Raw genomic sequence first — 14656 nt, 5'->3', positions numbered from 1 at the left:
AAAGAGGGGTGGGGCTTTGCCTGGGGCATGAATTTGATTAGCAGGAGAGGAGGGAAGCTGCCTTCCCAGGGGTTGGCAGGTGTGGAAGGAAACACTCTGGCTGTGTCTATATGATTAAAAAAAATCGCAGGTCTGACCAGTTCTTCCCACACAAATTAAGTTGTAGGAATTAAATTTTCAAGTAGAATGTGTGCCTGCTTTGAGTTCTATTCCAGATATAAATTTTAAACATTTTTTAACCTGCAGATAAGGTTTAAGTCACATTGTGGAATCTCATTCTTTACACTCCATGCCCTTCCCAATCTTTAAAAATAAATATACTGCCTAATGTTCAGTGGTTGGAAAGTAACTTTAGGATGGGGTGAGGGCTATAGAAAAGGACAAATGAACTTGGGATGACTTCTTTTTACCCTCAATATCTTTGCTCCCTGGAATAAATAGCAGGGGGTAAAGAGGAAGCAGACCATTAGAACATTTATTTTTTCACACTAAGCTGCCTCATCGGAAATGATCAATGTGAATCAGGAAAAGAGCCCAAGCAAGAAGAGGCAGAAGTGGGAGGAATGAGAAGGACCAGCTCAGAAAAAGGGAAAAATAAAGCAGCCTGGGAGGCAAGATGAGCCCAATGATCATCGTGGAGCCGGAGGGATCAGGACCCAGTCCCTGAGGGGGAGAAGGTTTGGGAAGCTGGCTAAGGGCCCAGGTAAGAGTACTGTCAATCCTACAGGGAGGAGCATCCAGGGTTCAGAAGATCTCAACTCAACACTGTTCACTGAAGTAGTGGCTTTCAGGTTTGCCAAGAGCTAGCACACCAAGGCCTGAAAATACACCCAGAAGCAGACCAAGGAATAGGTCATCGGAACAAAACATGCACAGTGGAGCCCCTCTGAGTCATCTTTGGATCCCCTAGAGAACCTCGCAGAGTGCCTTGTGCAGGCAGACCCTTCCTGAAAATAATTGAGAAAGGGAGATAAGGAAGGAAAGGAAGGAGGGAGGGGAAGAGGGAGGAGTATGGGAATATGCCAAATTCTTTGATAAAAGTGATTTCTTTAAAAAAAATTAGAAGAAAAAGAAGAATAGAAATTCTGCATGTTCTAGTTTCACACAGCTTGCCCACTTAGAAGGAGTGAATAATTGCCCCACATTCAGGTCTGCTCCTCTTGTGTGCAGACAAGCGTTCCAGACGTTCGTACGTGCCACAAAGAGAACAAAGAGACTGAGGCCAGAGGAATGCTCACAGCGCAAGCCTCTTTCTTGCTACCCACAGTCTTTTCAGATCAGACACCACATGGGCTTTCTGACAGCCAGCCCATGGCTTGGGGACTTACCCAGCTGTGCTCACCCTTCCCAGCATTAATTGAGCGGTGGGTCTCAGGAGCCTGGAAATTAGGTGATGGGTGACTATGAGAATGCTCATTCCAATAAGTTTGTGCTAACAGGCCATATGCTAATTAAGCTAGGGAAATTAGATTTGGAATGTGTATGCTTTCATCGTCACACAAGATTTGGAGGAGTTCTCACTATTATTATTTCAAGTTCAAATAATACCCACAAATGATGACACAGATATAAACATAGATTGGACACAGACATAGGCATAGCCACAGACATAGATATTGTTATGGGTACCCCCCAATTCATATGTTGAGGTCCTAACACCTAGTAAGTATCTCAGAATGTGGCTGTCTTGGAGATAGAGTGTTTGAAAAGGTAATTGAGTGGATCAAAGAACTGTGGCACATTTATGCAATGGAATACTATGCAGCAGGAAGAAAGAAGGAACTCCTATCCTTTGAAACAGCACGGATGGAACTGGAGACCATTATGCTAAGTGAAATAAGCCAGGTGATGAAAGACAAATACCATATGATCTCACCTATAAGAGGAACCTAATGGAAAAAACAAACAAGCAAGCAAAATAGAACCAGAGGTATGGAAACAAGGAACAGACTGACAGGGACCAGAAGGGAGGGGGATAGGGATAAAGAGGGAAAGAAGGGGAAGTGTATAGTCAATGAACAGGTATAAATGACCCATGGACATGGACAACAAGGTGGGCATTGACTGTAGGAGTAGGGGCTGGGTGGGACAGGGGAGATCAACAGGAGAAGGGGCAACTGGGACAACTATAATAGAACAACAATAAAAAAAAAGAGGTAATTGAGGTAAAATGAGGTCATTCAGGTAAGCCCTAATCCTATATTACTGGTGTCCTTATAAGAAGAGCAGATTAGGGCAAAGACACATTCAGAGGAAAGAAAACACAGGGAGAAGACAGCCATCTGCAAGCCAAGGAGAGATGCCTCAGAAGAAATCAACTTTTGTGGACACCTTGATCTTGGACTTCTAGCCTCCAGAATTGTGAAAAAATAAATTTCTATTGTTTCAGCCACCCAGTCTATGGTATGTTGTTATAGCAGCCCTAACAAACTAATACAGATAGAGCTATTGTTTGTTTTTATTCTAACTCGTATATTATGGGGCAAGTGAAACTACTGGAGCTCTCTAAAGAAGATGCCCCTAAAAGTCTTTATTAGGCCATGATAAACATTATCATCTTGCCCCTTTATGCATCCTAAACCAATATTACAACATGCTCTAAAGACATGTTCCAACTACAACTTATTCCTTTCCCAAAACTCATAAAGCCTGTACATGGTGATGCTTGATACAAAAGTAGTGATTTCTGAGGCACTTCTAGTACTTTTCCTTATTCTTAATAATCTCCTTATTCTGCCAATTTGCTCTTTCAAGGGGTGCTCTGTACTGAATGTCTGGACTCAGCAACCGTAAAAGTGGCGTGTGGTAATGGAGAGAGGCCTGCAACAGAAAGCAAAGGCCTCAGTTCCAATCCTGGCTATGTCACTTTGTCACCTCCAGTGGCATTACAGCTCTCTCTGCCTCTTTTCTCTCACTTGAAATATGAGGGCAATACATATTTGTTTCCAAGATCCTTCCTTGCTCTATAGATTCGGTAAAGTGCTTTTTCAGAGAGACGTGGAGGTGCCAGATTACATAAAGCCACATTACCACTTATTCTGCAATTTCACCTTGAACTGATCTGGTCTCTATTCATTACCTGACATTTACAATTCTTTGGAGATAATGTCAAAAGGTCCTCATTGGGTCATGATGACAGAGGTGGTAAGGAACAGATCACACGCTACTTAACTAGCACCCAATATTCTCATTTTTGTCATAGAGGCTTCATGGTAACGTGGAAGGACTCTGGAGTGTGGGGCCAGTTGGTGCTGGGTGTAAATCCCAGCTCTGCTCTCCTCTTCCTTCCCATGAGCCACTGAGCAGTACTCTCAACCTCCCTGCACCTCAGCATCCCGAGGAAAACAGTGGCGCAAGAACATACCTCTCTGGATAATTGTGGGAATTGCATGAAATAGTGCTTGGCCCACAGAAGGCACTAAATAACTGCTAAGTATCCGTCTCAATTTATTCAAAGCAGAGCTGGTAAGAACTCTTTAATCTCTCAAACAAGCTCACCAGGAGACTCAGCAACTACTGATACCAGCAGTACACAGCACTTCCTATAGCCTAGAAACTCTTAAGGACGTTTTACACGTAATAACTCATTTGCTCTTTATGAAGTCCCATGGGGAGGTGCTACGTTATCAGCTCCATTCTACAGATGAGAAAACATGCGACACAGAGAAGTAAATAGTTTGCCCAAGGCGACATAGTCAGGGAGCTGCAAACCTGGGATTTCCCGGGGGAGCAGCCTTCCTTCTTAACATGGTGCATATTGCTCCTCCCTGCTAGAACTTCCTTGTGAGAAGGGCTTTAAATAGTGTCATTATATGAATATAATTTAAGGAAAGTCGTATCTTTATTATGAATGAGGGGAAGATTCAACATTAAACATCTAAAAATTTCAGATTAAATCATCCATTTTTGTAGCTTTTGAGTCAGCCTTTTATCAATCTTTTAAATACTTCATAGTACTTTATTCCCATTGCTCAAGAAAAAAAATTTCCTATGACATGGAAAATTTTTAATTGATTCAATTTCTTACAAGTAAAGTCAAATGCTTTGGGCTGAGTCCACTTAGAATGTATGGTTTCTATTCCATTAGAAACCACAGCCAGCCAGGGCCAGGAAACATTTAATTATGCGGCCACAAAACTGGATTCATTCAAAACAGAAAAGAATCTGCACTATAAAGAATCAAAAATATCCAAAGAATTTTAAACATGCAAGTGTACAGATGGCAAGCCGCTTCATGTGCCAACTCTTCGTGACTGGAAGAGGAATTGTTAGGGAGTTTGCTATTTATCAGAAATTCTTAACACGTGGGTTAAGAGAATAATTTATTATACTCTGAGAAATTGAACCAGCCATGAAAATTAGCATGGGCTTAGATTTGCATGGGCTCAGTTTTGGAATAACAGAGAAAGTAAAATAAAGAGGCCAAATGGGAAAAACTCCAGGCTCTGCTGAAGGAAAGAAACTTTCAGATGTCGACTTTTCTACTTCCCTGGAGAAAAGTCTCATAGAAAACCCTCACCAGGAAAGTCTGAGAACAAGCCAACACAGGCATTCTCACAGCGCCAGCCACATGTCCAAACCAAATCGTAATTCAAGGGCAGTTACGCTTTTTAATTAACATTTAAAGTATACCCACAGCCATCAGCAAGATCTCCAATATTTATGCATCACTTTACACATTCAAGGGAAAGTGGCATAACGCTATAGGAGGCAAGTGTGGAAAAATAGGAAATTCACAATTCAAATTATTTTGTCCAGGCCTCTTCATAATAGGTAATTTCTCATAAACTTGTCTGGAGCCCGATCATAAAGCTGGGAGAAAATGGGACACACGGTCTGCTTATTTTTTTATAAGTGTCATTAGTACTTCCTAAATTATTAACCATTAGCAAAATTTCTGCCATTGCCTTACAATAGAAAAAGCTGGTCAGAAATATTTGCCATATCTTTGGACAAAAGATTATTCTGAAGAGCTCATCTCACAGAGAACCAAGGAATTCCACTAATAGATATAAAAAATATGACCACATTAGGGCAGGTACATGAGTATTTATAATAGCATTATTCATAACTGAAACTAGAAAACTATCCAAATGTTTATCAAATAGTGATTGGGTAAATAAAATGTTATATTTATATAATTCTAGTCAGCGCTGAAAAGAATGGAACATGCAACAACATGAATCTCCCTTAAAAATAGTATGCTAAGTAAAAGAAGCTAGACAAAGAGGATATACATTATATAATTCTGTGTTTATGACATGTCTGAGAAAGGCACATTTACAGGGACAAGCAGGTCCGTGGTTGCCCGGCTCCTGGAATGGGAACAGAGATTAAGTACAGACAGGCAGGAGGAAATATTTTTTAATGTATTTATTGATTATGCTATTTCTTGAGGTTATAGAAGTGTTCTAAAACTGAATTTTGATTATAGTTGTACTATAAATTTATTAAAATTATTTAAACATTTATTTTGAGATATATAAATTATACTTCAATAAAGCTGTTTTAAAAAATAATAAAACAAAGCATAACTTGGTTGAGAGAAAGTTTGTTTTGTTTTGTTTTAAGCTCCAGACCTCTCTTTCTCTGTCAGGGGCAAAGTCTAGAGGTCTGAACATAGAATTTATTATAAGGTCAGAGGTCTGGGATGTCTCTGAGAAGACTTCGAATACAAGATCGGGAAGAACAAAGAGTTCAGTTGCTGTGGGGTTCCCCAGAAGAGCCCCTGCTTTCTCCATTGCGGGGCTGAGATATTAGAAACCCTAACTAGGTTGAGGGAGAGCCCAAAGCATTCCCAGAGAAGGTCCACATTGGGCACAACACCGGATTTGGGATGGCATGCAGGGACGGCAGAGCAGCAATAGCTGAGAGTGGTACCAGAGGCAACAAAACAGCCAAGGACCACCGAGGCTTCCCAGGCACACAGCAGGCCACAGAACACAGAGCTGGATACAGAGGCAGTGCAAAGTCTGCAGTCAAAGATACTGGGTGCAGCAGAATGCCCCAAAGACCAGGTGGGACAGCTCTGGGACACACAGGCAACAGGTGCACAAGGGACCACTCAGAGGAGAGCAAGAAGAACCTAGAGGTTTTGGCCTGAAGATCAGCTCTGATGGGGAGTTGGAGCTCTGAAATAGCTCAGTGTTCACTCAAAGCTCCTGCAAGTTACAGACTTCTTGCCCTTAGCAGAAAAAAGGGTTAGGACCAGATGAGGACAGCCAATAAAAACTCCTTTTCTGACCACCGATGGACATTTACAGGATGTAGAGGACTCCTGGTGAGCTGAGGGTCTCATGCTGTCACCTTTGACCTCAGACCTCCCAGACTGACCTTCCAGGAAGAATGTTCTATGTCCTCCAACAGCCAATTCTGGGTTTAAGGAGACTCACTTTATCCGATTAAAAAGTTTCCTTGTCTCTATCAGAGGGTGCCTCAGGTCTTCTTAAGGAGGTTTGAGCAGATGGACAAGGTGACCAAAGGTCATGACTGGGGCCCTCTTATCTAGTCACTGATCTTCTCACTTTGAGCCTCAGGCAAAACCCCTAGCTACAGGGGGCCCTCTGGGGCGCTGAAGGGGCTTGCTTCTGCAATGAGAACACTGAGTCCCAAGCGCTTTCTTTGGCTTATACCCTAAGTGTTTCCAGGTTCACTTACAGATCAGTTTACCTGTTTGTAACTCTTAAAGTGACATTTTAAAGTGAGATCATGAAACAAAAGCCGACTGGAAGCAGAGTCATTCCATTTCCTTGCTGGTCAGATTAGATCGTCTGTACAAACCACTGCTGTGTTCCCCATGGGGGAGGGGTCTTCGCCGTTCCATAGCTAACACCGCTATTCAGGCTCAGTGCTCGTTCGCACAACAGGGCTGCACATCAGTGCTGCACATCATTCGCAGCAATACGGTCATTTGTTATAACGGCTTTCATGTAGGGGAGGAAGAAAGAGGACATTTGGACACCTAACATTTTTGGCTTGGGCTTTTCCTTTTAATTGATTAGAAGTGAGTTATTTAATGTTACATGTAGCTAAATGTGAAAATATATTCCTTCCAGAAAATGATTGCTTGATTTTAATTTCCCTGTAATCATTCTTATTGTTAACTGTCTTCTGAAATTCCAAAGATGGTCATGTGGAGGAGGGACTCAGTTTGGGGGGGGTTGTTACATATGTAGGACAGAAACGAGAGCCGACAGCAGGGCCCACTGACAACGTGGGCTGTGCCACGCACATTGGGCGGCCCACCTGGACATCTGGTAAGCTTGTTGTCACTGGAGGCCCTCAGCGTGTGGCCACAGGACCGGATGTACATGATGGAGAAAAGAAAGAATTTACTTCTCCGCATGGTAGTTGGGTTCAATGGTCCCTTTTAGGTGATAAGAAACGGAAATGGGTTTGCTCTTTTGGCATGTCCAACATCTCTCCTCCCTTATTCCAATAAGAGTATCCCTCATTTTAAGTGGGATAGAGTGCCACTCTCAAGTTTCTGGTGTGGGCATGTAACCCAGGTCACAGTGACTAATGCAGGGTGGTCAGTCATGTGACTCAATTCAGTTCAGTAATACAAAATCCTGGGACTTTTATTAGAAAAAATAGTCTCTCTCTCTCTCTCTCTCTCTCTAACGAGTAGCTAGAGTTAAGCCTAGGAAAAGACCTGCTTGCGAATGAACTGGAAGGTCATTAGGGGACCGTGCTCTGTAGTGCCCCCACCTTCTTGTGGCTCCCTCAGCAGGTGGTGTCTGCTCTATCCTTCCCTGGCGCTTTATCTACCACATTACCGTGACTCAGCTACTGGGTCTCTGCTTCCACAGCTCCAGGGACCACAGACTAACTAACTGCAAACTTCCTATGTAAATTACCCGAGAAGGAAACTGACCACACCGTTTAGTCGCCACCCATGTGATACATACAAGTAAACTCTGGATCTCCACAGAAGGCTATCTTCACATCAGGCACTGTGTTGGACTCAACATTTTCTGTCTCCCAACAATTCCTGCTGAAGCACTAACCGCCAAGGTGATGCTGTTTGGAGGCCAGGCCTTTAGGAGGTATTTAGGTTTCAATGAAGTCATGGAGGGGGCAGCAATGAGATTAGTGTCTGTATAGGAAGAGGAAGAGACCAAAGCTTCAAAATTCTTTTTCAGGTAAGGGTATTGTAGATGTAGAGGCTGTCGTCAGAGTGTGGCTCTGGGACTGGACCAGATCCCTCCCCAAACAATATCTAGGGTCATTTCCAATGTTAGGTTTCTACAATCCTTTTTATCCTTTTTAATTCTCTCTCAATTGTTTCGTTTGGATTTTTACTAGTGTTGAGATGTGTCCCACAGAGATTAATAGAGGGAGTTGCCAGGGGGAGAACCTCATTCATTTTTCTTCTTTTCTCACCCACTATCCAATACCTGGCCCACTAAAGACTTGGGCACCAGTTTTTCATGAGGGGAAGGAGATTTAAAGACAAAACCGAATCTGGGACACCTGCGCCTTGTCTGATATGATATGGTAGTTCAGTCAGGCCTGAGCAGGAAAAGGATAGTACATTCACAGGCCATCTGAGGGGAGACACAGAGACTACTGACAAGGGAATATCCCTGAGGCCACAGTGCATCAGGCCTAGTAACAGCTGGCTCTCTTACCATCCCTAGGCCTGAAGGGACAATTTGAAGGCAAATGGGGCTGAGTGGTGACGACCACCTGACAGAAACCGTGACCCTCAATGGAGGGATATGGCCAGCCCACAGGAAATGAGTATGAAATCGGAGTCCCAATTACCCCCCCATCCTGCCAATTGGTTGAACCCAACTGGAAGCCAAAAGCCACGGGAGCATACAGCAGGCCCCAGGGGTCCAAAACAGAATAAAAAAGGGAAGGGCGTGGATCTGGACAGGTAAATGGAAACTATTCAATACACATTGGGTAGGGAACACTTAAGCTACATTTTCTTTCAAATAGGCAGGAATGGGTCAATACATCACAGCCCATGGATAAGTCTTTGCTGTAATAGGCAGATCTAGTGCTATTCTGGGGACATTGAAACAGAGACGATGTCCGACCAGACAGGGAGCATCCACTCAGATTGTTGGGGCTAGTTTACCCTGCCTGAGGATATCATGAAATGAGGAACTACTGCCTTTACGAAAAGCTCAGTGACCTTTAGAGGCAGTCTGAAGTGATCTGTTTGAAGTGGCGCTAGCCCCATATGCTGGGCCACACTATCCTTCACGCATTTCCAAAGACATAGTTGAATAAAATACTTTCATTCTTTCCATAAAATACCTAATTTGAATCAAAATGTGAAAAAATATTGTGTTTGAAATGCGGGAAGTGAAAATATTATAGAGAAGAAAGGTAGCTTTCTGGGTGTACTGCCTTGCATCTAAGATTAAAACAGGAATATAATTCGTGTTGAAGACATAATGCTTTTTCATTTTTAATTTAAAATTAATCCACTAAAACCTAAAGACACAAACAGTTTCACTCAAATTATTCAAATCGGCAGTCCAACTGAGCCTGTTTTTTTCCTACCTCTTTCTAGGAAGAATCTAACATTGGAAAGAAATCACATCACTCTTCCATTTATTAAATAAATATTTACTGAACATCTACCACATACTGGACACTGTTCTAGGTGCTGGAAATGGTAGGAACATCCCCAGATAAATAAGACCCATTTTTCCTTAAGCAGTTTAAAGTCTAGTAAGAGAGACCGACATAAAATTAGCTAACTACAAAACAGGACAGAATGAGATGCATGTTAAAGAAGCTAAATCAGACAGAGAAAGGCAAATGCTGTATGATTTCACTTGTATGTGGAATCTAAAAAACAAAATAAATGAACAAACAAAACAGAAACGAACTCATAGATACAGATAACAAACTGATAGTTGCCCAATGGGAAGGGAGTTGGGAGTCTGAGTAGAAAAGGTAAAGGGATTGAAAAGTACAAGTTGGAAGTTACCAAATAGTCGTGGGGATGAAAAGAACAACATAGAGAATACAGCCAATTATATCATAATAACTATATATGGCGCCAGCTGGGTCCTAGGTGTATGGGGGGATCACTTTGTAAGTTATGTAAATGTCTAACCACTATATTTTACACCTGAAAATAATACAATACTGATGTCAATTATATTTAAAAATTAAAATTAATAAATCACAAAAAATGAAGAAGCAGCAGCTCAGGGAATTTTGGAGTGGTGGGAGTGCCAAGCAGAGGTTCATTTTGATTGTGTGAAAATCAGAGAAGGCTGCGTGGAGGAAGTGATGTTTGCACTGGGCTTTGAAAATGAACAGGATATTGTTTAGGGCATAGGAGTTCATTGTTAGACAGATAAAACATGGACACCTCAAGTCAGGGGCAAGTGCGAACAGACATGGATGCATGAAGTGTTGGGCACATGTGACTTGAAGAGGCAATGCGGTACAGTTGGACGAGGCCATGAAAGAGGATGTTAAAGGGAGATGGAGCAGGAAAGGTGTTGAATCATCCCTGTGAAGCATAATGTGAAGCATCTTAAGTATCAGCTTACTTACCTCTCCCTGTTCAGGAGGCAATAGAGACTCTGATGGGTGGCATGTCTTCTTGGGATGTACGTTACATATATTTTTCATGGTTTTATTTTGAGCATCACAGTCCATAGCAGCTCTGTCTTACTGCTTCATGATTATGCCCAATTTGTTTTTGTGACAGTAAAATATCTAGCGCAGTCATGCCTAATGTCCCACATTAAAGCACTTCAACCAAATGATATTAATGGTTTCAAACTGTAAGTAAGACCTGGTGCACAGCACCCTCATGGATGACGGAAATAGTTCAATACCAACCGGACGAAGGAGCTTGGAATGAAAGTGGTTTGTTGGAACAAAGTAGCCTATAAATAGTCATGCTGGGACAGATAGGCTGTGTTGCTAAAAGGCCCTCCAACTTATCAGCTGAATGTTCCATAAATCAGTGTGAGTAGGGGTGGGGGGGCGTGTGTCACCCACTCAGTCAACTCAGGGTGGGGGGAGGAGAGGGAGCCTGCTAATTAATGTCTGCATCCTGCCATTGTAACTCACTGCAGTTTCCTTTCTATTGGGGCAATTGGTATCAAAAATGAAAAGAAAAAAATCCTTCTGCTTCCCTTACAGGCTCTATTATCTAATACCCAAGGCCAAATCAGGAAATGCTTTTAGATTTTGATGTTAAAGACTGGGGGATGGCAAGGACGTTGTGTGAAACCAGATCTATTGCGGCAAAGTTAACTCTCTGAGATGGAGAGGAGGCCAAAGTCTCTAGCCCAGCTCTTAGCAACTAATGCTACCTCTGCTTTAGGGCTCAGATAAGAAAACAGAGCCCAGTGAAGGTCTCATTTTCAGTGGCGAGCCTTTGCAATGATCAAATATTGGGACAGCCTTGTGCAGAGTTCACACAGAGACGGCACGTAAGCCTGGGAGGAACTGCAAACAGTCCTTGAAGAGAAGTGGTCGAGCTCTATACACTCTGCTCTCAGTCTGAGCAGCGGTCACTGAGCTGCAGAGCCAAGCCTGGAGACCTTTTTTGCCTTAGCGTGGGTGAACCCAGTACATCCAAAGAGCCAGCCTCTGCTGCCCCAGGAAAATGTTCCCCTTGGGGGACACAGGGTTTGGCAAGGGTTCTGAGTGAACAGCCCCATGCCTGCAGCCAGTGCCTGACCTGGAAGTGATGTCCATCCCTGTGTCCAGCTCTGGGCTGGCTGAGGGCAGGCAGCAGAATAAGGTCTCAGGGCCAGCATAGTTCAAATAAGTTCTTCACATAAATCACATTTAGCCCCTCCTTTTTTTTATTTTTAACACTTTATGTTTTTCAAAGAAATGGCAGTTATTTGTCAAACCTCTTTATAAACACCTCTTATTACATAAAAAACATAAGTTTACTAGCTGTACATCAATATCCTCAGGAAGAGAAAAAAGGGACTATATCTGCCTTTTGTTCTCCTTACAAAGCCTCGGTTTCCCCTCACCTCTCTTTGCCTAGGACTGCATCGCATGCCTACACTTAGCTGTCCCAGGGCCAGGGGCATGAGCCTCCGTGGTTGGCTTAGACCAGTGGCTCTCACACTTGAGCAGGCATCAGAATCACCCAGAAGGCTTGCTGAAGGAGATTCCCGGTCCTCTTTCCCAGAATCTCTGATGCAGCAGGTCTGGAGTGGGGACCTACGAATTTGTATTCCTAACAAGTTCTCCAGTTGCTGCTGTGGGTCCTCACATTGAGACTGTGGTTTAGACAATTCGAGGTTCACCCTTAGGTGCAGGGGAGAAGCTAACCCTTCCTTAAACACATAGCTGCTTGGAGGAAGGGAGCAAAGTCAGGATACCCTTAGTGAGAACAAGTGTGGCCATGTGGTTCAATGACAACCACCAGAGACTTCTGGGTTGGAAGCCTAAACTAAAACCTAAAGCTAAACTAAACTAAAACCTAAACGTGTTCACAAAGAGGCAATCTTTTGTGGTCTATGTGGATCTGGCTTCTTGCTCACTTGGTTAATGGCCCCCAGCTCTCCTGTTCCCAGGAAGCCCAGGGAGAGCCCTGAGGCAGCTCTTACGTTGGAGATGGTCAATGGCCCATGAGCATGATGGAGCCTAGAAGATGCCGTGGGAAGGCATAGTTACCAAGGACACCAGCGAGGAGCACCAGCTACACGTCCCACTCCACTGGGACATCCTGGGGAAAGTATCTTTGTTTTCTGAGATAACATGATAAAAAAACAAAACAGTCTGCTAATGATGAACAGTCTGCAGTTCAAGCTGACTTGAACTGGCCCTTTAAACTGAAATAATCCAGACTTTGTAAATACAAGTCTGCTGCAGCAACCTGCCTTTTATGTGTCTCCTGTGCACGTACAACCACCCAAGCACTCAATCACCATCATGCTGTGAGCTGGGTCACATATTACTGTTCCACCAGTGCTTTGCGAGAATATGAACCATTCAATGATCCGTTAATTTGGCCTTTCCTTGGCTGCTCCTTAAAAGAGAAGCTTTGCTTCTTACACAGTTTTGGTTTTCATTAGCTTTAGGGTGTTAGGAAGGAATGCCTATGGCCATTTGGGAGAATTCCATGTGAAGTGATTGATGGGTGAGTTTTCTTGCTCAGATAACCCAGTAGGCGGGACATAAAAGCTTATAAAACAATGTGTGTAGAAAACTGTTAATTCTCCCCTATCATAAATCCCCATCCAAGCTCCAACACTAAGACAGGAATCTTTCCTGAGTACTTTGGGGATTAGGATGGGGTGCATTTTAAGTTATATATCTTGGGCACTCTGCTGTCCCCGGCCGTCTTATCACCTTCTCCCATATATTTGAAGCAAACCAAAAACCACTTCTAATCTCTGTGGAGAACACATAGATTAGAAAAACAGTTATTTTGAAGACAGCCTCAGTAAGTCCATGTTTTGAAGGAAGAGACAATATACTGTGTAACATATGATACTGTCTTTCAATCAAACCATATCAGCTACTTGACATAGAGTGCTATCAAAGACAATCCATTAACCGTGCCTATCTTCAATGGATTCGGACAGAATCTGAAACAACAAAAGAATAAAAGTGTTGGCTTATCAGCCATACACAGTACTGCTCTACTTTCCACGCCAGCAGGAACACTGCGGGGGGAGGGGTGTGGTGGGGGAAACATACTGATAAGAGGTAAAAGCAAAGACACCACTTTCAGTCCAGTGATTTAGTTCTGGTATGAACAACATTAAGCATCTTGTCAAGGGACAGATCCACATGTGTACCGCTCCATGCATGGGCACGTGTTTCCCACATAGAGGATGCTGAGACAACGTCCCAATGCCAATGCCCTTGGCTGTATGGTTCAGTGACGCCCTCTGCAGAGGGAGGCAGGTCCCTCTCACCTGCCATGCCTACAGTGTGAGATCTTCCCATTTCCTGGGGGTTAGCATAGCCCAGGAAAAAGGCTCAACCCACCAGCCATGAAGAAGCTAGAGATGTCACCAGAGAGGGCCAGGGCACTAGTACTTGGAGCAGTTGAGACCAGAAATCACAGCATCTTTTTTAGGGGCTGCATGAAAAATGGGAGCTCTCTGTTTCCAACAGTTTGTACTAACAAGGAATTTGACAGACACTCAGCAGGGTTTTACTTACAATATCGTCAGATCAGGCAAATTTTATAAATCTTTGCAGACAAGTTTAAGATACAGTTAGCAACCTAAATTTCAATTTCATGGGATATTTAATCTTGAGGAACACACACACCTATGGAAATTTTTGGCTCCTTCTTGCTGTTGGACTTTACATTTATATTTTAGAACATATGAATGGATTTAGTCCATCTACGGTATTTTTCAGACTATAAGACGCACCTTCTTCCCCCCCACCCAACAAATTTGGGAGGAAAATGAGGGTGCGTCTTATAGTCCAAATGTAGTTTACCTGGCTTGCTACAGGATTTCTGCTTTAAAGAATGTTATTAAATATTTTACCACATTTTTTGCTTCAAAATCTTTTTTCCTATTTCCCTCCTCTAAAACCTAGGTGTGTCTTATGGTCTGAAAAATATGGTATATAAATCCACCCACTGAATGGGTGGAAGTTCCCTTTACTGTTCGAGGGGATAACCCCAAAAAACCAGAATTATCTTCTAGAGGGCAGGCCCCTAGGCTTCTTGCTA

The 14656-nt window shown here is 43.0% G+C and overlaps 1 protein-coding gene across 4 annotated transcripts in view; it reads right to left on the bottom strand.

Moving 5' to 3' along the window:
- Positions 1-14656, bottom strand: part of KCNAB1 (potassium voltage-gated channel subfamily A regulatory beta subunit 1) — a 364487-nt gene that overhangs the window by 216438 nt on the left and 133393 nt on the right. The window lies entirely within an intron of this gene.

Source organism: Desmodus rotundus, chromosome 2, assembly GCF_022682495.2.
Source record: "Desmodus rotundus isolate HL8 chromosome 2, HLdesRot8A.1, whole genome shotgun sequence".
NCBI lineage: Eukaryota > Metazoa > Chordata > Mammalia > Chiroptera > Phyllostomidae > Desmodus > Desmodus rotundus.
The sequence above is the reverse complement of the archived record's forward strand: the minus strand, read 5'-3'. Positions and strand labels throughout refer to the sequence as shown.